Consider the following 24,420-nt stretch of genomic DNA (forward strand, 5'->3'; position numbering starts at 1 on the left):
GCACGGCCAATTAAATTTCCAGGTGCTATTTTTTTCATCTGTTTCTTTTTTGTACATATTGTTTTTCCAAGAACAATCACTCTGGCCTATATCTTTCTATACAGGACAAGTGCTCACTATAAAAGTGATGCCCTACTACAGACGACGCGCGCTGGCTGTTCTATGCTGGTATTTGTGCATATCACACTGGTAAACCGGAACACAAACCGCCACCCCCGCAGTCCGGACTACATCAGCAATGCCGCGGTCGACTCTTTTATCCGTACTGGCGTATAACGCCGCGATGGGTATCAACTGGCCTGACATATCAGGTGAAATCCATCCAATATATTTTTATATTATATATTGCTTTCTTTGAAAAAGCGATTACTCCGGCTTGCAAAAGTTATCTAATGCAGGACCCTAAACTGCCATATTGGTGCAAATTTAAAGGCCGTCAGAAAATTTCCGACTTAAAAAGAAGGTTTTCGGTTTAAAATTCGGTTCGAGGGAAAGCTATCTCCCACAAAACTTTGAAGCTCTCAATATCCGGTTCGAAATCCGGTTCAAGAAGGATTTTTGCAAAAGGTTAAAAGGTGCCAAAGAGGACCTGCTGCCATGATGTGCGGTTCAAACATGGGTATCATGCCTTATTGGCTTATCATATCATTGATCACTTGGGAGCTTTGGTCGTGTCCGAACCATAGCAACACTTCTTGATCGACGTAATGCCAAAGCATCACTTCGGGACTTGTGGTCACGTCTGAACCATAGTCACGCCTCTTGATCGGCCTAGTGCCACAACATCACTTGGGGGCTTGGTCGAACCCGAACCATAGCTACACCTCTTGATCGGCGTAATGCCAAAGCATCACTTGGGGACTTGTGGTCATGTCTGAACCATAGTCACGCCTCTTGATCGGCCTAGTGCCACAACATCACTTGGGGGCTTGGTCGAACCCGAAACATAGCTACACCTCTTGATCGGCGTAATGCCAAAGCATCATTTGGGGACCTGGCTGACTCGAACCATAGATACGCCTTTTTGGGGTCTTGGTCGTGTCCGACCATGGTAATGCCTCTTGATCGGCTCAATAGCCTCCTTTTGCAAATGGTTTTATCATTGCCTTTGCTTGAAATTTTGTTTTGATAAATATTTCTTTTGTTGCATTTTTAAACCGACAATTCTTAAACCGTTTCGACTGTCAAATTACAAATTGGCGGAACACGGTCAAATCTTAATCCGGAGACTATCTGCCCGGTTTGATTTTCTGTTACCATCCTATTATGGACTAAACCGGTGTTTATCAACCCGGCTCGGCTTTCAACTACAAGTTGTCAGTACACGATCAAGTTATAATCCGGAGACTATCAGCCCGGTCTGGTTTGACTACAAGTCACCAGTATTATATATGGTTAATCTGGGGTTTATCACAAACCCGGTACGGTTTTATCATAAACCGGTACAATATGAAAGGAGTTATCATTACTCAAAGATTGGGGTTATCACTCTTAGTACAAAAAGTTGGTAAACCAACGATGTGATTCAATGTCACAGGTATGATATATTTCATATTTTTAAGTGCAGCCTTGGTTATAAACCGAGGTTATATGTTGGGCATTATGACCCGTCCGGCGGTTAACCGCCAGGACACTTTAAACTTGTTGTATGCAGAAATAGGTTGAATAAAGTATGATGGTAAATTCCGGTGTTTGTTAAACCGGGCTGGCTTTTGACTATAAGTCGCTAGTATGATGATAAATTATCCGGTGTTTATTAAACCGGCCTAGCTTTAAGACAATAAGTCGCCAGTATATGATAAGAAATTATCCGGTGTTTGTTAAACCGGCCTAGCTTTTGACTATAAGTCGCCAGTATATATTTGGATTGCGTCATTGGAATCACGCGCTCATAAATCATTGGATTATATTATTCAAATCTTCAAATAGCCAACATGACTGGATTTTATTATGGTTATCAATAACCAGTATTATGATTAAGGTTTTCAAAGTCGCTTTAGCGCAATGGCTATTATATTATCAAAGGATATGATTTATTTTACAATTGAAGGAATAGTCCCAAGTCACTGCAGGCTTATGACCCGGCACTTGGGGGCTACATTATTCAACTTAAGATTATATCAAATATGCAAGTCTCATGTCGCTGCAGGCATGCACCATAACACTTGGGGGCTAATGCAAAGTCATTTTTTGCTCATCTTATTGAAGACCCGACTCATCATATCATAATGAGCCGGCCCTTGGGGGCTGCACATCACTTCTCAAGTTTACATGATCATATTTATAAAGTCCCTGCTCATTATTGCATAATGACCCGGCCCTTGGGGGCTACACTGGTTGAAGTTTTTATGAGTATAAGGCAATTACAAGTCCCAGGTTGCTGCAAGCATGACAACGCGGCACTTGGGGGCTACATATATGGAGTCTTCAGTTTTTACTAGTGACTGAGATGAGCAACATGGATTTCTTCAAAGTGGCAGTAATTATATGGAAGCAAGTCTCAAATCATCATTTTGTTCTGTTCAAGACTTGGGGGCTATAGGTAATATGGATATAAGGGAGAAATATCTTTTAAATTTCAGTTTTGAGCTAACCAGATTGACCTGGTGTCTGCAACAATTATAAACCGGCGTCACCAACAATTATTGACCCTGCGTCACCAATCATTATGACCCAGTGTCTGCAACAATCATGAACCAGCGTTGGTAACAATCATGAACCGGCGTTGGAAACAATCATGACCCGAAATTATCAGTTTTTATAACCTGGCAATTTTGGTAATATTAAACTGGCAAGTTTTATATCTTCAAACCGGCTGAATATCAGATGAGTATTTCAAGACCTATATTTCTTAAACCGGTGCTTTGGAAGCCGACTCAAGTGGATTATTCTTCATAATATTTTTCTATGAGAAACCAATGTCAGCAATTTGAGTATGAAGCTAGTTATTGACCCGGATTTTCTAGAAAGAGGAAATGACAAGGACTAAAGGATGATCAGGAGCCGGTCTACAAGAATTCTTAACCCGGAGCACAACCTGTCAAATTTGTTCTTGTGTTTATTTTACAGGATCAGTTTAACATGGATAAATCCAAATTAAACTGGGGGCTAATGTCGGGGATATACCCCGCGGCGTAAACCGGCCGGAAGTATAACCTGGCCGGACTTGGCGGTTTAGTTGAGACCCGGCTGAGACTTGACGATTCACTGGTGACCCGTTTGGACCTGGCGGTTTACGATTCATTGGTAATCCGGCAGGCGGGTCAGAGGAGCGACAAGACCCGGTGGCCCAACGGGCGGTTCATGAAGGCCGGTTCATACTATGGTGGGCCGGTTTAAGAGGAAAGGCATGAGGAATATTTACCTTACAAGGAGTTAAGACCAGGACTTGTATCCGGTTTGTATTAGAGATAGATTAGTCCTAATCCTAATAGGACTCCACATGTAAACCGCCCCTTCAACATATATAAGGAGGGGCAGGGCTCCCCAAAGAGGGACAAGCAAGAAGAAACGATCGCTAGGGCTAGACACAAAGAGGAGAGCCGGTTTACGGCGACTCCCTCGTGATGATAATGAGACCTAGCCTCAAACAGCAGGTAGGGTTGTTACCGGATGATGTTTCCTGGTGCCCGAAGCTGTCTAAATCCCTGTCTTGTGTTGCGTCTCTCGATTCCGCTCAACCCCTCTCAAGCTACCACATAGATGCGTTGGCCTCACGACTAAGTCCTCACCGTAGGACATCTGCCGTGACAATTCCACGACAGTTACCACCAGATCCGTGTTCGTCAAGAGGACATCCCAAAAACCGCCTTCATGACTCGGTATGGATCATACGAGTACACCGTCATGTCATTCGGCTTAACGAATGCTCCCGCCACCTTCTCCCGTCTGATGAACTATATATTCATGGATTACCTCGACAAGTTCGTCGTGGTATATTTGGACGATATCCTTGTATTTTCCAAGAACAAGGAAGAACATGCTGAACATCTTCGTCTTGTGCTGGAAAAGCTTCGAGAGCATCAGCTATATGCTAAGTATTCCAAGTGTGAATTTTGGCTCCCTGAAGTAACCTATCTTGGGCATGTCATCTCCAAGGATGGTATTGCCGTCAGCCCTGAACGAGTTCAGGCTATTCTCGATTGGACTCCTCCGAAGAATGTCAAGCAAGTCCGAAGTTTTCTCGATCTCGCCAGCTATTGCCGTCGATTCATCGAGAACTTCTCCAAGATTGCCGGACCTCTGACTAATCTGTTGCATAAGGGTGTCAAGTTCGACTGGACAGACAAGTGTCAGGAAAGTTTCCAGGCGCTCAAAGACAAGTTAACTTCTGCCCCAGTGCTTGCTCCACCTAATACTAAGAAGGACTTCGTCATTTACTGCGACGCTTCCCATCAAGGATTAGGCTGTGTCCTAATGCAAGAGCGCAGAGTAATTGCTTATGCCTCTCGTCAACTGCGCCCTCACGAAGAAAACTACCCAGTTCACGACCTCGAGCTTGCTGCTGTCATTCATGCACTGAAGCAGTGGCGACATTACCTTCTCGGTAATCATTGCAAAATCTTCACCGACCACCAAAGTCTGAAGTATCTGTTTACTCAGCCAGATCTGAACCTCCGTCAGCAGAGATGGATGGAGAATGTTGTAGACTTTGATGTGGGTATATCCTATACCCCCGACAAGGATAATGTAATGGCTGATGCCTTGAGCCGCAAGTCTTACTGCAACCACCTCCAGGTTCACAAAGTTCAACCCTCGCTTGTCGAAGAATTTAGAAAGCTGAACCTTCATATTGTTCCTCCTGGAGCACTCGCTCCCCCTTACCCGGAGTTCCACAAGATGAATCTTCTTGTTGTTACTAAGGGTTCTCTAAATACCCTGGCTGTCGTACCAGATCTCGTAGCTGGTATAAATACTATTCAAGGTTATGACTCTAAAGTCCATAAGATTAAACGCCATCTAGCAAAAGGAAAGCCCTCATTCTTCACTATCGCCGATGATGGCGCCTTGTACTTCAAAGGTCGCCTAGTGGTACCACGTTCGAAGAAAAACCTAGATAAGACTAAAAGGGTTATGCAAGAAGCCAATGATACGCCTCTGTCCATCCATCCTGGTAGTACAAAGATGTACCAGGATATTCGTCAAAGATTCTGGTGGTCTAATATGAAGCAGGACATTGCTCTTTATGTTGCTGAGTGTGACATTTGCCACCGTATCAAAGCAGAGCATCAAAGGCCTGCTGCAACTCTGCAACCTATCTCTATTCCTGAATGGAAATGGGACCAGTTGAAATGGACTTCGTCACTGGATTTCCCAAATCGCAGAAAGGTAATGATGCTATTCTTGTCGTCATTGACCGGCTTTCCAAAGTTGCCCATTTTCTGGCAGTCAAAGAGACAATCACTGCTAGTCAGCTTGCTACTCTCTACATGGCCAGAATTGTTTCACTTCACGGTATTCCACTGGTTATCAGTTCAGACCGTGGCAGCTTATTCACTTCAAGATTCTGGGCAAGTTTCCAAGAAGCTATGGGGACTCATCTGTCATTCAGTAGTGCGTTTCATCCTCAGTCGCAAGGACAGATTGAACGTGTCAACCAAGTTCTCGAAGACATGCTTCGAGCTTGTGTAATTTCATTCGGCAAGAAATGGGAGGAATCTCTTCCATATGCCGAGTTCTCTTATAAAAATAGCTATCAAGCTAGTCTGAAGATGTCCCCCTTCGAAGTGCTATATGGACGAAAGTGTCGAACCCCTCTGAACTAGTCAGAAACTGGGGAACGTCCACTCTTCGGTCCGGATATTATCCAACAGGCTGAAGAACAAGTTCGCATTATTCGCGAGAATCTCAAGACTGCTCAGTCACGTCAAAAGAGTAATTATGACCGTCATCATAAAGACATGGTCTATCAACTTGGCGAAAAGGCTTATCTTCGAGTTACACCAATGAAGGGTGCTCACCGCTTCGGGAACAAGGGCAAGCTAGCTCCTCGCTATATCGGTCCCTTCACTATTTTCGAAAGGCGTGGAAAAGTGGCATATCAACTGGAGCTTCCGTCAAACCTTTCTCAGGTTCATGATGTGTTCCACGTGTCACAGCTCTGCCGTTGCTTCAAGGATCCAATCCGAGCAGTGGATCATGAAGTGCTCGAATTGCAACAGGACCTCTCCTACCAAGAGCATCCGGTCCGCATTCTCGACCAAGCTGAACGCCGCACACGTTAGAAGGCGATCAAGTTCCTCAAAGTCTAGTGGTTGAATCACTCTGAAGACGAAGCCACTTGGGAACGCGAGGACCGCCTGCGTGATGAATACCCCGCACTATTTCCTTCTACCTCCTAAATCTCGGGACGAGATTTCTTGTAGTGGAGGAGAATTGTGACGCCCGGATATTTAAGCTACAGTAAAGCTCTCCTAAAGATGCCATGTCATCTTTGATTACTGTTGCTAAACTTTCGTTAGTTCAAATTCAAAAATCAATTAAAAAATGGCAAACAACAAAAGTTTTTAAAAGTTGAAACAAAAATGTTCAGTGGATGCCGAATATTACGAGGGTAATTATAGTGCAGCAAACATATTTTTAGAAAATACCTAAATGCCCTAAAATGAAATAAAACAGAAAGAAAATAAGTAAAAGAAAGAAAATACAAAAGGGAAAAGCAAACAGAAAAAAAAGAGAAACCCCCCTGGGCCGTGGCCCAACTGGGCCAACCCACCAGGCCCAGCCAGTCACTCACCCCCACTCCTTATCCACTACACCACCCTCACCCACCACCCACTCCACCGACACCCCACAACCCCCCGAAAACATCTCCTCACCCTCCTCTCTCCCGATCTAGATCCGGATCGAGAGGAGTTCACCGCCGCCTGGAACCGCTCGACGCCGCCCGGACCGCCCGTCGCCGTTGGCCACCGCCGCCCGGAGCGCTTCCCCGCCGGCCGGCCTCCCATCCGGCGCACGTCTCCGACCTCCAGCCCCGTTGCCCAGTCCCTACGACACCCAGTGAGGCCCCCCTCCTTTCTCCTCGCCCCGCCTCGCACTGCATCACCGCGTACGCCGCTCGGGGCTGCGCCCCGCCCCTGTCCCTGCGTCGCCGCGCACGCCGCTCGGGCCGCCCGCTGCTGCTTTCCCCCGCACGCCCCCAGTACCTGCAGTCGCCCGCGCCGCGCCGCCCACCATCGTCGTCCGCACCTCCAGCCTGCCTTGCCCTGTGCCCCGCCCACGGTTGTAGCGGTCAGCGCACGCTCGCGTGGCCACAGCCGCACGGGCTCGCCGCGTGCCCGGCTCCCCTTTACGCAATTCTGCATCGCCCCGGTTCCTCCCTTCTCTGTCGCCGGCGCCGTTCCCCCCCGCCGCGCCCAGCACGTGCGTGGCCGCGCTCCCGCGCGCCCTCGTCCACCACTGCCTGGCCACGCCCCGCCTCCTGGTTGCGCCCATGCCTCGTCCTGGCCGTCTGGCTCGGCAAGCCACTCCCCCTCCGGCCCGCGGCCCCACTCCGGCGCCGCCCTGTTGCTCTCCCGCCGGCGTCCCCCTCCGGTGACCGTCCGGCCCCGCTGGCCTCGTCCCGCCCTATGGGCGGGTGCTCACTCGGGTGCGCCCGCACCCGTTACCGCCTGAACCGCTATGGCCCCCTGGGGCCAATGACAAGTGGGGCCCGGCCCTAGAACATAAAAAAATAATAAAATAATAAAAATAAAAATAAAATAATAAACAATAATATTAGTTAATTAATTAAATAATTAACTAATTAATTAACTTAATTAATTCTGATTAAATTAACCAATTAAGATTAATTAACCTAATTAACTACTGTTAATTAGCTAATTAATTAGTATGACAGTGGGGCCCAACCCCTAATCAATTTTGATTAGTTTAATTAAACTGTTTAATTAAAATGTGTCACTGACCAGTGGGACCCACTGGTCAGGTTGACCAGTCAACTTTGTTGACTGCTGACATCAGCGTGACATCATGCTGATGTCATTAATTCATTTTTGAATTAATTTAAATAATTAATTAAATTCCAGAAATTAATAAAATCTTTCGAAAATCATATCTTTTAATACGTAACTCGGATTAAAATATTTTCAACATGAAAGTTGCTCAGAACGACGAGACGAGCCCGGATACGCAGCCTGTTCGTCCGCCACGCATCCCTAGCATAGCAAACACGCAACCTTCCTCCTCCGGTTCACCGGTCCGAAAATGCGAAACACTGGGGATATTTTTCCCGGAAGTTCCCCCCCTTCACCGGTACCACCTCGTACCGCGTTAGGGCACACCTAGCATCGTGCTTTGTCATGTCATGCATCGTCATGCATTTGTTTGCATTATATTTATTGTTTCTTCTCCCTCTTCTCTCGCTAGACACCGAGACCGACGGCGCTGCTACCCAGTACGACTACGGAGTTGACGACCCCTCTCTCTTGCCAGAGCAACCAGGCAAGCCCCCCCTTTGATCACCAGATATCGCCTACTCTTCTCTCTACTTCTTGTATTAGAGTAGTGTAGCATGTTACTACTTTCCGTTAATCCTATCCTGATGCATAGCCTATCCTTGCTACTACTGTTGTTACCTTTACCTGCAATCCTAATGCTTAGTATAGGATGCTAGTTTATCATCGGTGGCCCTACATTCTTGTCCGCCTGCCATGCTATACTATAAGGCCGTGATCACTCGGGCGGTGATCGCGGGTATATACTTGTACATATATACATGCTATACAGGTGGTGACTAAAGTCGGGTCGGCTCGTTGAGTACCCGCGAGTGATTCCGATGTTGGGGGCTGAAGGGGCAGGTGGCTCCATCCCGGTAGAGGTGGGCCTGAGTTCCCGAAGGCCCCCGACTGTTACTTTGTGGCGAAGCGACAGGGCAGGTTGAGACCACCTAGGAGAGAGGTGGGCCTGGCCCTGGTCGGCGTCCGTGGTTATTTAAAAATAACACGCTTAACAAGATATTAGTATTTGATCTGAGTCTAGCTACTGGCCTATACACACTAACCATCTACGCGGGGACAGTTATGGGCACTCGACGTCATGGTATCAGCCAAAGCCGTCGTGACGTCAGCGACTGAGCGACGCGCGCCGGGTTGGACCGCGTAACACAACATCCTTTGTAATGGAGGTTGCTAGGTCCGCTCACCGGCCGCGTACGCAACATGCAGGTGTGCAATGGGCAATGTGCCCAGACCCCTGCGCCATAGGATTTAGACCGGCGTGCTGACCTCTCTATTGTGCCTAGGTAGGGTGCGACGTGTCGATCTTCCGAGGCCGGGCATGACCCAGGAAAGTGTGTCCGGCCAAATGGGATCGAGCGTGTTGGGTTATGTGGTGCACCCCTGCAGGGAAGTTGATCTATTCGAATAGCCGTGTCCCTCGGAAAAGGACGACTCGGAGTTGTACCTTGACCTTATGACAACTAGAACCGTATACTTAATAAAACACACCCTTGCAAGTGCCAGATATAACTGGTGGTCGCTTTCTCACGGGGCGACGAGGGGAGGATCATCGGTTAGGATTATGCTATGCGATGCTACTTGGTGAACTTACCATCTACTCTCTTCTCCTGCTGCAAGATGGAGGTTACCAGAAGCGTACTCTTCGAAAGGACAAGCTATCCCCCTCTTATTCCGGCATTCCGTAGCTCAGTCCACATATGATAGCCTTATTCCAGTTGATACCAATGCATACATATGTAGTGTAGCTCCTTGCTTGCGAGTACTTTGGATGAGTACTCACGGTTGCTTTTCTTCCCCTTTTCCCCTTTCCTATACCCGATTGCTGCGACCAGACGTTGGAGTCCAGGAGCCAGACGCCACCGTCGACGACGACTACTACTACTCGGGAGGTGCCTACTACTACGTGCAGCCCGCAGACGGCGACCAGGAGTAGCTAGGAGGATCCCAGGCAGGAGGCCTGCGCCTCTTTCGATCTGTATCCCAGTTTGTGCCAACCTTCTTAAGGCAAACTTGTTTAAGTTATGTCTGTACTCAGATATTGTTGCTTCCGCTGACTCGTCTATGATCGAGCTCTTGTATTCGAGCCCTCGGGGCGCCTGGCTTGTAATATGATGCTTGTATGACTTATTTTTTTTGTAGAGTTGTGTTGTGATATCTTCCCGTGAGTCCCTGATCTTAATCGTACACGTTTGCGTGTATGATTAGTGTACGATTAAATCGGGGGCATCACAGTTAGTCCATTATAAAAGATATCAAGTATTTCAGGTTTCTTAAGAGGATGATCAGGCAAAGCATTAAGTAACTTGAGAAGCCTCCCCCAAGCTTGTGGGTGACTCTCTTCTTTAATTTGCACAAAGTTGTATATTTCCCTCAAAGCAGCTTGTTTCTTATGAGCAGGGAAATATTTAGCAGAGAAGTAATAAAATCATATCCTGGGGACTACGCACACAACCAGGATTAAGAGAATTAAACCATATCTTAGCATCACCCTTTAATGAGAACGGAAATATTTTGAGTATATAGAGGTAACGCGATCTCTCATCATTAGTGAACAGGGCAGCTATATCATTTAACTTAGTAAGATGTGCCACAACAGTTTCAAATTCATAGCCATAAAACGGATCAGATTCAACCAAAGTAATTATATGAGGATCAACGGAGAATTCATAATCTTTATCAGGAACACATATAGGTGAAGTAGCAAAAGCAGGGTCGGGTTTCATTCTATCTCTAAGTGATTCTTTGTTCCATTTAATTAATAACCTCTTAAGCTCATATCTATCTTTGCAAGCAAAAATAGCAGCAGAAGATTCCATATGAAAAAGATAACCCTCAGGAATAACAGGCATATTTTGATCATCACTATCATCATCGTATTCAGATTTAATAATTTCTTTTTCTCTAGCCCTAGCAATTTGTTCATCAAGAAATTCACTAAGGGGCACAGTAGTATCAGGCATAGAAGCAGTTTCATCATAAGTATCATGCATAGCAGAAGTGGCATCATCAATAACATGCGACATATCAGAACGAATAGCAGAAGCAGATGTAGGTGTCGCAAACTTACTCATAACAAAAGGTGAATCAAGTGCAGAGCTAGATGGCAGTTCCTTACCTCCCCTCGTAGTTGAGGGATAGATCTTGGTTTTTGGATCTCTCAAGTTCTTCATAGTGTCCAGCAGATATAAATCCCAAGTGACTCAAAGAATAGAGCTATGTTCCCCGGCAACGGCGCCAGAAATTGGTCTTGATAACCCACAAGTATAGGGGATTGCAACAGCTTTCGAGGGTAGAGTATTCAACCCAAATTTATTGATTCGACACAAGGGGAGCCAAAGAATATTCTCAAGTATTAGCAGCTGAGTTGTCAATTCAACCACACCTGGAAACTTAGTATCTGCAGCAAAGTGTTTAGTAGCAAAGTAATATGATAGTGGTGGTAGCGGCAACAAAAGTAAAGACAACAAAAGTAATGTTTTTGGTATTTTGTAGTGATTGTAACAGTAGCAGCGGGAAAGTAAATAAGCGAGAACCAGTATATGGAAAACACGTAGGCACTGGATCAGTGATGGATAATTATGTCGGTGCGGTTCATCATGTAACAGTCATAACATAGCGTGACTTAGAACTAGCTCCAATTCGTCAATGTAATGTAGGCATGTATTCTGTATATAGTCATACGTGCTTATGGAAAAGAACTTGCATGCCATCTTTTGTCCTACCCTCCCATGGTAGCGGGGTCCTATTGGAAACTAAGGGATATTAATGCCTCCTTTTAGTAGAGAACCGGAACAAAGCATTAGCACATAGTGAATACATGAACTCCTCAAACTATGGTCATTACCGGGAGTGGTCCCGATTATTGTCACTTCGGGGTTGCCGGATCATAACACATAGTAGGTGACTATAGACTTGCAAGATAGGATCAAGAACTCACATATATTCATGAAAACATAATAGGTTCAGATCTGAAATCATGGCACTCGGGCCCTAGTGAAAAGCATTAAGCATAGCAAAGTCATAGCAACATCAATCTCAGAACATAATGGATACTAGGGATCAAACCCTAACAAAACTAACTCGATTACATGATAAATCTCATCCAACCCATCATCGTCCAGCAAGCCTACGATGCAATTACTCACGTATGGCGGTGAGCATCATGAAATTGGTGATGGAGGATGGTTGATGATGACGACGGCGATGAATCCCCCTCTCCGGAGCCCCGAACGGACTCCAGATCAGCCCTCGCGAGAGGTTTTAGGGCTTGGCGGCGGCTCTGTATCATAAAACGCGATGATTTCTTCTCTCTGATTTTTTTCTCATTGAAACTCAATATATGGAGGTGGAGTTGGAGTCGGAGACGCAATAGGGGGCCCACGAGGTAGGGGGCGCGCCCTAAGGGGGGGCGCCCCCACCCTCGTGAGAAGGGTGTGGGCCCCTCAGTCTTCATCTTTGGTGAGGATTTTTTATTGTTTTTTCTAAGATGTTCCGTGGAGTTTCAGGGCATTCCGAGAATATTTGTTTTCTGCACATAAAACAACACCATGGTAATTCTGCTGAAAACAGCGTCAGTCCGGGTTAGTTCCATTTAAATCATACAATTTAGAGTCCAAAACAAGGGCAAAAGTGTTTGGAAAAGTAGATACGACGGAGACGTATCAAAGGGTGATGCAACAAAGTAGCGTAAGTATTTCCCTCAGTTTTTGAGAACCAAGGTATCAATCCAGTAGGAGGCCGCGCACAAGTCCCTCACACCTACACAAACAAATAAATCCTCGCAACCAACGCGATAAGGGGTTGTCAATCCCTACACAGTCACTTAAAAGAGTGAGATCTGATAGATATGATAAGATAATATTTTTGGTATTTTTATGATAAAGATGCAAAGTAAAATAAAAGGCAATAAATATAACTAAGTATTGGAAGATTAATATGATGGAAGATAGACCTCGGGGCCATAGGTTTCACTAGTGGCTTCTCTCAAGAGCATAAGTATTCACGGTGGGTAAACAAATTACTGTTGAGCAATTGACAGAATTGAGCATATTTATGAGAATATCTAGGTATGATCATGTATATAGGCATCACGTCCGAGACAAGTAGACTGACTCCTGCCTGCATCTACTACTATTACTCCACACATCGACCGCTGTCCAGCATGCATCTAGAGTATTAAGTTCATAAGAATAGAGTAACGCTTTAAGAAAGATGACATGATGTAGAGGGATAAACTCATGCAATATGATATAAACCAAACCTTGTTATCCTCGATGGCAACAATACAATACGTGCCTTGCTGCCCCTACTGTCACTGGGAAAAGGACACCACAAGATTGAACCCAAAGCTAAACACTTCTCCCATTCCAATACAAATCAATCTAGTAGGCCAAACCAAACTGATAATTCAAAGAGACTTGCAAAGATAACCAATCATACATAAAAGAATTCAGAGAAGATTCAAATATTGTTCATAGATAAACCTGATCATAAACCCACAATTCATCGGTCTCAACAAACACACCACAAAATAAGATTACATCGAATAGATGTCCACAAGAGAGGGGGAGAACTTTGTATTGAGGTCCAAAAAGAGAGAATAAGCCATCTAGCTAATAACTATGGACCCGAAGGTCTGAGGTAAACTACTCACACTTCATCGGAGTGGCTATGGTGTGGATGTAGAAGCCCTCCGTGATCGATGCCTCCTCCAGCGGAGCTCTGGAACAGGCCCCAAGATGGGATCTCGTGGATACAGAAAGTTACGGCAGTGGAATTAGGGTTTTGGCTCCATATCTGATAGTGTGGGGGTACATAGGTATATATAGGAGGAAGGAGTATGTCGGTGGAGCAACAGGGGGCCCATGAGGGTGGAGGGCAGGCCCAGGGGGGTAGGCGCGCCCCCTACCTCGTGGCCTCCTCGTTGATGTCTTGATGTAGGGTCCAAGTCCTCTGGATCACGTTCGTTCCGAAAGTCACGTTCCCGAAGGTATCATTGCGATTGATATTCTTTTTCTGCGAAACTCTGAAATAGACAAAAACAACAATTCTGGGCTAGGCCTCCGGTTAATAGGTTAGTCCCAAAAGTAATATAAAAGTGTATAATAAAGCCCAACATTGTCCAAAACAGAATATAATATAGCATGGAACAATCAAATTTTTTAGATATGTTGGAGACGTATCAAGCATCCCCAAACTTAATTCCTTCTCGTCCTCGAGTTGGTAAATGATAAAAACAGAATTTTTGATGTGGAATGCTACTTGGCATAATTTCAATGTAATTCTTCTTAATTGTGGTATGAATATTCAGATCCGAAAGATTCAAGATAAAAGCTCAATATTGACATAAAAATAATAATACTTCAAGCATACTAACTAAGCAATTATGTCCTCTCAAAATAACATGGCCAAAGAAAGTTCATCCCTACAAAATCATATAGTTTAGTCATGCTTCATTTTCGTCACACAAGAATGCCCTCATCATGCACAACCCCGATGACAAGCCAAGCAATTGTTTCATACTTTAGTAATCTCAAACCTTTTCAACCTTCACGCAATACATGAGCGTGAGCCATGGATATAACACTATGGGTGGAATAGAATATAATGATGGGGGTTATGTGGAGAAGACAAAAAGGGAGAAAGTCTCACATCAACGAGTCTAATCAATGAGCTATGGAGATGCCCATCAATTGATGTTAATGCAAGGAGTAGGGATTGCCATGCAACGGATGCACTAGAGCTATAAATATATGAAAGCTCAACAAAAGAAACTAAGTGGGTGTGCATCCAACTTGGTTGCTCACGAAGACCTAGGGCATTTGAGGAAGCCCATTGTTGGAATATACAAGCCAAGTTCTATAATGAAAAGTTCCCACTAGTATAGGAGAGTGACAAAACAAAAGACTCTCTATCATGAAGATTATGGTGCTACTTTGAAGCACAAGTGTGGTAAAAAGGATAGTAACATTGTCCCTTCTCTCTTTTTCTCTCATTTTTTTGGGCCTTCTCTTTTTTATGGCGTTTCTCCTTTTTTTTATTTTTTATTTTTCCTCACTTGGGACAATGCTCTAGAAAATGATGATCATCACACTTCTATTTATTTACAACTCAATGATTACAACTCGATACTAGAACAAAGTATGACTCTATATGAATGCCTCCGGCGGTGTACCGGGATATGCAATGAACCAAGTGTGACATGTATGAAAGGATTATGAATGGTGGCTTTGCCATAAATACTATGTCAACTACATGATCATGCAAAGTAATATGACAATGATGAACATGTCATGATAAATGGAACGGTGGAAAGTTGCATGGCAATATATCTCGGAATGGCTATGGAAATGCCATAATAGGTAGGTATGCTGGCTGTTTTAAGGAAGATATAAGGAGGTTTATGTGTGAAAGAGCGTATCATATCACGGGGTTTGGATGCACCGGCGAAGTTTGCACCAACTCTCAATGTGAGAAAGGGCAATGCACGGTACCGAAGAGGCTAGCAATGATGGAAAGGTGAGAGTGCGTATAATCCATGGACTCAACATTAGTCATAAAGAACTCACATACTTATTGCAAAAATCTACAAGTCATCAAAAACCAAGCACTACGCGCATGCTCCTAGGGGGATAGATTGGTAGGAAAGACCATCGCTTGTCCCGGACCGCCACTCATAAGGAAGACAATCAAAGAACACCGCATGTTTCAAATTTGTTACATAACGTTTACCATACGTGCATGCTTGATACGTCCATTTTGCATCATGCTTTTATATCGATATTTATTGCATTATGGGCTGTTATTACACATTATGTTACAATACTTATTCCTATTCTCTCTTATTTTACAAGGTTTACATAAAGAGGGAGAATGCCGGCAGCTGGGATTCTGGGCTGGAAAAGGAGCAAATATTAGAGACCTATTCTGCACAGCTCCAAAAGTCCTGAAACTTCACGGAAGTCAATTTTCGAATATATAATAAATACTGAGCGCAAGAAGTTCACCGGGGGGGGCACACCTTGCCCATGAGGGTGGGGGGTGCGCCCTACCCCCCTGGGCGCCCCTACCTCGTGGGCCCCCTGGTGGCCCTCCGATGGCCATCTTCTGCTATATGGAGTCTTTTGATGAGGAAAAAAAATCATAAGCCATCTTCCCAGACGAGACTCCGCCGCCACGAGGCGGAACCTTGGTGGAACCAATCTAGGGCTCTGGCGGAGCTGTTCTGCCGGGGAAACTTCCCTCCGGGAGGAGGAAATCATCGTCATTGTCATCACCAACGCTCCTCTCATCGGGAGAGGGCAATCTCCATCAACATCTTCACCAGCACCATCTCCTCTCAAAACCCTAGTTCATCTCTTGTATCCAATTCTTGTCTCTAAGCCCGGGATTGGTACCTGTGGGTTGCTAGTAGTGTTAATTACTCCTTGTAGTTGATGCTAGTTGGTTTATTTGGTGGAATATCATATGTTCAGATCCTTTATGCATATTAATACCCCTTTGATTATGAACATGAATATGCTTTGTGAGTAGTTACGTTTGTTCCTGAGGACATGGGAGAAGTCTTGCTATTAGTAGTCATGTGAATTTGGTATCCGTTCAATATTTTGATGAGATGTATGTTGTCTCTCCTCTAGTGGTGTTATGTGAACATCGACTACATGACACTTCACCATTATTTGGGCCTAGAGGAAGGCATTGGGAAGTAATAAGTAGATGATGGGTTGCTAGAGTGACAGAAGCTTAAACCCTAGTTTATGCGTTGCTTTGTAAGGGGCTGATTTGGATCCATATGTTTCATGCTATGGTTAGGTTTACCTTAATACTTTTGTTGTAGTTGCGGATGCTTGCAATAGAGGTTAATCATAAGTGGGATACTTGTCCAAGTAAGGGCAGTACCCAAGCACCGGTCCACCCACATACCAAATTATCAAAGTACCGAACACGAATCATATGAATGTGATGAAACCTAGCTTGACGATATTCCCATGTGTCCTCGGGAGCGCTTTACATCATATAAGAGTTTTTCCAGGCTTGTCCTTTGCTACAAAAAGGATTGGGCCACCTTGCTGCACTTTATTTACTTTTGTTACTTGTTGCTTGTTACCAATTATCTTATCACAAAACTATCTGTTACCTATTATTTCAGTGCTTGCAGAGAATACCTTGCTGAAAATCGCTTATCATTTCGTCTGCTCCTCGTTGGGTTCGACACTCTTACTTATCGAAAGGACTACGATAGATCCCCTATACTTGTGGGTCATCCAGACTCTTTTCTGGCGCCATTGCCGGGGAGTGAAGCGCCTTTGGTAGGTGGAATTTGGTAAGGAAAAATTTATATAGTGTGCTGAAATTTACTGTCACTTGTTACTATGGAAAGTAATCCTCTGAGGGGCTTGTTCGGGGTATCTTCACCCCGACCAATAGAGCAAAGAGTTGCTCTTCAACCTACTGCACCTACTGAAAATGAAACTACTGAAAATGAAAATGTCTGCTTTGAAATTCCTTCGGGTATGATAGAAAAACTGCTAGGTAAACCTTTTCCAGGAGATGGAACATTACATCCTGATGAGGACCCAATATATGTGGATGAAGTTTGTGGATTATTTAAGCTTGCAGGTGTACCCAGAGATGTTATTAAGAAGAAGGTCTTCCCTTTATCTTTGAAGGGAGATGCATTGACATGGTACAGGCTATGTGATGATATGGGATCATGGAACTACAAACGATTGAAATTGGAATTTCATCAGAAGTTTTATCCTATGCATCTTGTTCATCATGATCGCAATTATATATATAATTTCTGGCCTCATGAAGGAGAAAGCATCACTCAAGCTTGGGGGAGGCTTAAATCAATGTTATATTCATGCCCCAATCATGAGCTCTCAAGAGAAATGATTATTCAAAATTTTTATGCTCGGCTTTCTGATAACAATCGCACCATGCTCGATACTTCTTGTGCTGGCTCTTTTATGATGAAGACTATTGAATTCAAATGGTATTTGTTGGAAATAATTAAACGCAACTCTGAAGATTGGGACCTAGAAGAAGGTAAGGAGTCAGGTATGACACCTAAGTATGATTGTGTTAAATCTTTTATGGATACCGATGTTTTCCGTAAATTTAGCACTAAATATGGACTTGACTCTGAGATAGTATCTTCTTTATGTGAATCTTTTGCTACTCATGTTGATCTCCCTAGGGAGAAGTGGTTTAAATATCATCCTCCCATAGAAGTAAAAGTAGCTGCACCTATTAAAGTTGAAGAAAAGACTATTAGTTATAATGATCCTATTGTTCCTACTTCTTATGTTGAGAAACCACCTTTCCCTGTTAGGATAAAAGATCATGCTAAAGCTTCAACTATGGTTCGTAAAAGCAATATTAGAACTTATGCACCTCCCGAGCAAGTTAAAGTTGAACCTAATATTGCTATTGTTAAAGATATCTTGTCTGATAATATTGATGGGCATGTTGTGTATTTCTGTTATGAAACTGCTAGAATTGCTAAACCTTGTGCTAAAGATAAACCTAGACCTGTGGTAGGCACGCCTGTTATTTCTGTTAAAATAGGAGATCATTGTTATCTTGGCTTATGTAATATGGGTGCCAGTGCTAGTGCTATACCTCATGACTTATACAAAGAAATTATGCATGATATTGCACCTGCTAAGACAGAAGAAATTGATGTCACAATTAAACTTGCCAATAGAGATACTATTTCACCAATTGGAATTGTTAGAGATGTTGAAGTCTTGTGTGGGAAAACTAAATATCCTGATGATTTTCTTGTTCTTGGTTCCCCATGAGATAGCTTTTGTCCCATTATATTTGGTAGACCCTTCTTGAACACAGTTAATGCTAAGATAGATTGCAAAAAGGATGTTGTTACCATTGGTTTAGATGATATGTCTCATGAATTTAATTTCTCTAAATTTAGTAGACAACACCGTGAAGAGGAATTGCCTAGTAAAGATGAAATTATTGGTCTTGCTTCTATTTCCGTACCTCCTAGTGATCCTTTAGAACAATATTTGCTAGACCATGAAAATGATATGTTTATGAATGAAAGAAGGGAAATAGATGAAGTATTCTTTAAATAGGAACCCATATTGAAACACAATTTGCATGTTGAAATCCTAGGGGATCCTCCTCCACCCAAGGGTGATCCCGTGTTTGAGCTTAAACCGTTACCTGATACTCTTAAATATGCTTATCTTGATGAAAAGAAGATATATCCTGTTATTATTAGTGCTAACCTTTCAGAGCATGAAGAAGAGAGATTACTGAAAACTCTGAAGAAGCACCGTGATGCTATTGGATATACTCTTGATGATCTTAAGGGCATTAGTCCCACTCTGTGTCAACAGAAAATAAAGTTGGAGGAAGATGCCAAACCAGTTCGTGATCATCAACGACGGCTGAATCCTAAGATGAAGGAAGTGTTAAGAAAGGAAATACTAAAGCTTCTTGAGGCAGGTATAATTTATCCCGTTGCTCATAGTCAGTGGGTAAGTCCTGTCCATTGTGTCCCTAAGAAGGGAGGTATTACTGTCGTTCCTAATGATAAAGATGAGTTGATTCCGCAAAGAATTATTACAGGTTATAGGATGGTAATTGATTTCTGCAAATTAAATAAAGCTACTAAAAAGATCATTACCCCTTACCTTTTATCGATCAAATGCTAGAAATATTATCCAAACATACACATTTTTGCTTTCTAGATGGTTATTCTGGTTTGTCTCAAATACCTATGTCAGCCAATGATCTATCAAAGACTACTTTTACTTGCTCTTTTGGTACTTTTGCTTATAGACGTATGCCCTTTTGGTTTATGTAATGCACCTGCTACCTTTCAAAGATGCATGATGGCTATATTCTCTGACTTTTGTGAAAATATTTGTGAGGTTTTCATGGATGATTTCTCCGTCTATGGATCCTCTTTTGATGATTGCTTAAGCAACCTTGATCGAGTTTTGCAGAGATGTGAAGAAACTAATCTTGTCTTGAATTGGGAAAAGTGCCACTTTATGGCTAATGAAGGCATTGTCTTGGGGCATGAAGTTTCTGAAAGAGGCATTGAAGTTGATAAAGCCAAGGTTGATGCTATTGAAAAGATGCCATGTCCCAAGGACATCAAAGGTATAAGAAGTTTCCTTGGTCATGCCGGTTTATATAGGAGGTTCATTAAGGACTTCTCAAAAATTTCTCGGCCTCTGACTAATTTATTACAAGAAGATATACCATTTGTCTTTGATGATGATTGTGTAGAAGCATTTGAAATACTTAAGAAAGCATTGATCTCTACACCTATTGTTCAGCCACCTGATTGGAATTTACCCTTTGAAATTATGTGTGATGCTAGTGATTATGCTGTAGGTGCTGTTCTAGGGCAAAGAGTTGATAAGAAATTAAATGTTATTCAATATGCTAGTAAAACTCTAGACAATGCTCAGAGAAATTATGCTACTACTGAAAAAGAATTCATAGCAGTTGTATTTGCTTGTGATAAGTTCAGACCTTATATTGTTGATTCTAAAGAAACTATTCACACTGATCATGCTGCTATTAAATATCTTATGGAAAAGAAAGATGCTAAACCTAGACTTATTAGGTGGGTTCTCCTCCTACAAGAATTTGATTTGCATATTGTTGATAGAAAGGGAGCTGAGAACCCCGTAGCAGACAACTTGTCTAGGCTAGAGAATGTTCTTGATGACCCACTACCTATTGATGATAGCTTTCCTGATGAACGATTAAATGTCATAAATGCTTCTCATACTGCTCCATGGTATGCTGATTATGCTAATTACATCGTTGCTAAATTTATACCACCTAACTTTACATACCAGCACAAGAAAAAGTTCTTCTATGATTTGAGACATTACTTTTGGGATGACGCACATCTTTATAAAGGAGTAGATGGTGTTATTAGACGTTGTGTACCTGAGCATGAACAGGAACAGATCCTACGCACGTGTCACTCCAAAGCTTATGGAGGACACCATGCTGGAGATAGAACTGCACACAAGGTATTGCAATCCGGTTTTTATTGGCCTACTCTCTTCAAGGATGCCCGTAAGTTTGTCTTGTCTTGTGATGAATGTCAAAGAATTGGTAATATTAGTAGACGTCAAGAAATGCCTATGAATTATTCACTTGTTATTGAACCATTTGATGTTTGGGGCTTTGATTATATGGGACCTTGAAAGTGCGTTATATCGACTAGAGGGGGGGTGAATAGGTGATTTTTATGAAAGTCTTCAAAACGTGGAAGTTATGAAGACAAACGATAGAAATAAACCTATTACCCTGCAGCGGAAGGTAGACTACACTAGGCAAGCCATAGTCAAGTATTCAATGGAGTGAAAGCACAATAACTAATAGCAGCAATGTAGTAAGGATCAGGTAGGAAGATATTATGAAGCCAAATAGAAAACACAGTCACTCAGTGAAGATAAAAGATAGTGCAATCATACAATGACTTCACAAGGAGTAACAATAAGTAAAGGGAAGGGAAGATGAAACCAGTGACTCGTTGAAGACAATGATTTGTTGGACCAGTTCCAATTGCTGTGACACTGTACGTCTGGTTAGGGTGGCTAGGTATTTAAACCTTAGGACACACAGTCCCGGACACCCAGTCCTGAACACGCAGCTCAGGAAACCCAGTCCTCACCATATTCCCCTTCAGCTAAGGTCACACAGACCTCGCCCAATCAATCTAGTAAGTCTTCAAGGTAGACTCCCAAACCTTCACAGACTTCGTTCACCGACAATCCACAACGTCGCTTGGATGCTCAGAACACGACGCCTAACCGGCTGGAGGATGCACAGTCCTCAAGTGTAATAAGTCTTCAGATCACATAGACAAGAAGACTTAAGTGATGCCTAATTCTCTTTGGCTCTGGGTGGTTAGGGCTTTATCCTCGCAAGGAATTCTCTCTCAAAGGCTTCGAGGTGGGTTGCTCTCAAACAACAAAAGCCGTACTCTGAATCTGAGCAGCCAACCGTTTATGGTTGTAGGGGGTGGGCTATTTATAGCCACTTGGCAACCCGACCTGATTTGTCCGAAATGACCCTTGGTCACTAAGGAACTGACACGTGTTCCAACGGTCAGATTTCAATCTCACACGGCAACTTGACTTGGGCTACAAGAAAAGCTGACTTGTCCGACTCTGGACAAGATTCGCTCTCAAAGTCTTCACTCGAAGACATAGGTTTTATTTAAGCATCACTTCAGTCATTCTGACTGGTTCTCTTGGACCCCACTTAACAGTACGGTGGTTCCTATGACTCAACAAAGGGGAAGAAAAAGGACTACGAAAGATCTAAGTCTTCGAGCTCCACAGGCTTCATGCGATGTCTTCTCTTGTCATAGTCTTTAATGTGAATATCTTCATATACCACCTTTGACTTCAATGTCTTCATACATTTTTAGGGGTCATCTCTGGTAGGAAAACCGAATCAATGAGGGACTTCTACCTATGTTATCCTGCAATTCTCACAAACACATTAGTCCCTCAACTAGGTTTGTCATCAATACTCCAAAACCAACTAGGGGTGGCACTAGATGCACTTACAATCTCCCCCTTTTTGGTGATTGATGACAAACTAGTTGAAGTTTTCAACGGGGAATATAGTCCGCGAAATTGTAAAGGATAAGGAATTGTCTTCATAAGTTGCAAGGGCTCCCCCTGAAGATGTGCATATAAGTAATTTGCTTTTGGAATGCAAATGCACATGGCAGGTTGTACTTGTGGAGATCCACTTCAACTTATGCTGACAATCCACTATGCATGAGAAAGTATGTGAAGATAATGACATGCATAATGGAAAATGGACGTCTGCAGAATGATCTAAGTGCGGAATTTATCGTCGCACATGCGGAATTTATCATCGCAACACAAGGTGGCAAATAAGTAGCAGATGACCATCGAGTTTAAGTGTTACAACTCAAAGAACCAAATGTAGCAAAACGAGAGTTGTAAGCACGAAGCAAAATATAAAGCGCCCGCCCATATGGACCCGCTTGAAGACTATCAAACTCATATGCTTCTCCCCCTTTTGTTAGTAAGGACCAAAAAGGTTTGAAGACATAGAGCATCTACTCGTTCCCATGAAGAGTAGGTGAAGCAGCAGGGTCGTTGGTGGTGTTTGGCAGTGCAGAAGAGCTTGGAGCAGAGTCGAAGCGTGCTGAAGGAGGTGGCGGTGAAGTAGCATCGTCTTCATCCTCGATCACTCTGGAATTCACAGTTGTAGCAGAGGAAGAGAACTCAGAGTCTTCAAGGGATGGAGTTTGTTGCATCACTGCCCTTCGAGGAGGTGTGGAGTCAAACTTGAATCGCTCAGAGAAGCCATCCTCTTGAAGATCATCTTCAGAACACATCAGCGTCAGCCCTTTCCATGTGCGGCGAGAGGTTTCATGGGCAACAAAAGCATTCTTGGTGGCAAGATTGCGAATGCGATTAACATCCACCAAGAGGCTTTGCATTTGACGCTTCAGCCAGTCATGATGCCTATCCTGTTTCTGATGAAGAGCCACAAGAAGCTCTCGGTCGTTGAGAACACGAGTGCGCTTCTTGGGTCGTGGAGCAGTTGTACTGTCAGTGGCTTCAGTGAGAGCAGGATGCGGTGCACGTGTAGTGCCAGCCAAAGGATACACACGAGTTACGGCTTCAACGCCTTCAACGTTCTGAGAAAAACTTTGATGCTCTGCATTCTGAAGACTTAGAGGTTCCTTGGCAGGCTCAGGATAGATGGCTTCAATAGACATATTCACATCAGGCAAAAAGATCCGATGATTGCGGGCAGAGGGCTGATATGAGATAGCGGAGTGAAGTTTGATCAGCCGCATCACCCAAGGGGCGTAGAACTTCAAACCAAACAGATCAGAGCCAGATGCAGCAAGTTGGCGAATGAAGAAATCCTGTGTATTGAAGCATTTTCCATGAAGAATGTAGAAGACCAAAGTCTTCATTGCACCTTCCAGCTTGGCATGGGGAGAATGTCCTTTGATTGGCCAGAGAGTTCGCCTTATGATGTGATAAATGGTTCTTGGCAGATACTCAAGGTCTTCAACGAAGAAATCCGTGGGATAACCAGCATCTTGGGCAAAGGCTTCATCATACTGAGCATCTGACTCATATTAGGTTCAGTCTTCTGAAGGATGCTCTCAATAGCTTCACTATGAAGCTGATAGCCATGCTCGTAGAGATCGCCAGGAGTGGGCAAACCAGTGAGCTCAATGATGTCAAAGGCTTTGGCTTCGTGATGAACGTTTCCTGTCATCCACTCCATGACCCAAGTCTTCGGATCTCTGCTATACCCGCGGATGTGAAGTGTGACATAGAATTGGAGCAGCAACTCTTCATTCCAATGCTCTTGGTCAATGACGAACGGCAGCAGTCCAACCTCTTTGAAGCAATCCAGAGCTTCTTCCAGACAGGGCAGACCAGCTATT

Source organism: Triticum urartu, chromosome 5A (genome assembly GCF_056163025.1).
Source record: "Triticum urartu cultivar PI428250 chromosome 5A, HENAU_Tu73, whole genome shotgun sequence".
In the NCBI taxonomy this organism is placed as follows: domain Eukaryota; kingdom Viridiplantae; phylum Streptophyta; class Magnoliopsida; order Poales; family Poaceae; genus Triticum; species Triticum urartu.